Raw genomic sequence first — 2,056 nt, 5'->3', positions numbered from 1 at the left:
TCCCTCACTCATGGCTTTTCACATTTCTTCAGTGGTATCTCAAGAGAACTCTGAAAATCTTTATTCCTAAGCTTGGATCATTCTTCCCTGTCTATCCCTTTTCTTTTGGCTCAACTCACTCAGGTTCCACAAAAAAGGCTCATGCTACCTCTTTAACCCCAACCCTTTAAAAAAAAGTTTTCTTTTTAATGTTTATTTGTTTTTGAGAGAGACAGACAGAGTGCGAGCAGGGGGAGAGTCAGAGAGAGAGGGAGACACAGAATCCAAGGCAAGCTCCAGGCTCCACGCTGTCAGCACAGAGCCCGATGTGGGGTTTGAACCCACAAACTGTGAGATCATATCCTGAGCCAAAGTCAGACGCTCAACCAACTGAGCTACCCAGGCACCCCATAACCCCCACCTTTCCTAAGTTCCCATGATATTCAATACTATCACTGTGTTATCACTTCTCTTACTGTTTTGTAATTTTTTGTACTCCTCACTAGATTATCTGTGATTCAAGGACTTTGTCAGCTCTGTTCTCTATTGTGTTCTTAGTAGGGCCTAACAGTTGGTAGACACTTAATAAACGTTTTGATTGTGATGGATGAATGAGCATTAGATTCATATAATTAAATAGTTTCCAAAACTCTATTTAAAACACAGATTATAAACTTTCATTCTTATTGTCTTACGCTAAAAATCATACATATTAAGCTTTAGAGAAGCCACAGTTAAAATTAAAATTATCAAAAAGCTATTACTCAAAGATAGTCACTACTGACATTTTGGTATATATTTTTCCTGTCTTTTGTATGCTCGTTTATGTCTGTGCATACGTACATTTTTTAAATAAATGGGATCATACTTTAATTCTATTTTGTGACTTCTAAAAGTTAATTTATGGGGTGCCTGGGTGGCTCAGTTAAGCGTCGACTCCAGCTCAGGTCACTATCTCACGGACCATGAGTTTGAGCCCCGCGTCGGGCTCTGGGCTGACGGCTCAGAGCCTGGAGCCTGCTTCCGATTCTGTGTCTCCCTCTCTCTCTGCCCCTCCCCCGTTCATGCTCTGTCTCAAAAATAAATAAACGTTAAAAAAAAAATTAAATGTTTAAAAAAATAAAAAAATAAAAATAAATAAATAAAATAAAAGTGAATTTATCCATTTAATTGAGCTTCTAGTTTATTTCTATGTTTTTTGCTAGTATAAAAAGTGCTTTAGTGTATATCCTTATAGCTATAAAATCCATGATTAGGAAAACAATATTATTGATAATACAATATTCTATCACATAAGTAGAATTTAAATGATTCCTAATATTTTATTGTTATATCTTTATGTCTTTTAAAATTCTGACTTTTCCAGATAAGGCTATAAGAAATATTCCTATGTTGTACATACACTTTTGTTCAAATATCTTGGCATTCTTCGGATAGATTCTGAAAAAAGTAAATTACTGGGTCAAAGGGTTTAAGGCTTTGGATCCATTTTTCCAAGTTGCTTTCCACAAAATCTGTTGTGATTGAGATATCCGCTATCAGTGTATCGGGGACTTGTTAAGGGTGTGCCACTTGCCCAGCATTGAGCTAGATTCCACAGAGGAGGGCCAGGAGCATGCCCTCAAGGAGACTTGTATTGTGTACACAACACACCCATGAAAAATAAAGCTAACCTGACCACATATATGAATACTATAATAGTTTGGAGATAAAAACATCTTTCAACTGCCAAAGTAGGTTGAGAAGATTTTATAAATAAAGGAGAATGATCAGGACCAGGCGAGAGAGGTACAGAGGAAGAAATAAAGACTGTGGGGAAGAAGATTCTGAGTTGGGGACTGTGCCAAGAGAATCTTTGCTTAGAGTATGGAAAGAAAAGGGGACTAACAACTATTGAATGTTTCTGTGTATGTGTCAGGCACTGAGCTGAGCATTTTTACACATAACATTGTACTTACTTCTCACAACTGTCTTTGAAATTGGTATTGGGATGCCTAGGTGGCTCAGTCCATTAAAAGTGTCTGACTCATTATCTCATGGTTTGTGGGTTCAAGCCCCACATCAGGCTCTGCACTGA

The 2,056-nt window shown here is 37.5% G+C and overlaps 1 non-coding gene across 1 annotated transcript; it reads right to left on the bottom strand.

Annotated features, from left to right (window-relative positions):
• Positions 1 to 299: 299 nt before the first annotated feature.
• TRNAQ-UUG (transfer RNA glutamine (anticodon UUG)) lies at positions 300 to 384 on the bottom strand. Its single transcript has one exon. It is a non-coding gene; the product is annotated as a tRNA-Gln (tRNA).
• Positions 385 to 2,056: the final 1,672 nt, after the last annotated feature.

This window comes from Lynx rufus, unplaced genomic scaffold, assembly GCF_022079265.1.
Source record: "Lynx rufus isolate CCGP_SWC_20201006 ecotype Redwood Valley unplaced genomic scaffold, mLynRuf1.p SCAF_3, whole genome shotgun sequence".
NCBI lineage: Eukaryota > Metazoa > Chordata > Mammalia > Carnivora > Felidae > Lynx > Lynx rufus.
Note: the sequence above shows the minus strand (reverse complement) of the source record. Positions and strands in the feature narration are given on the sequence as shown.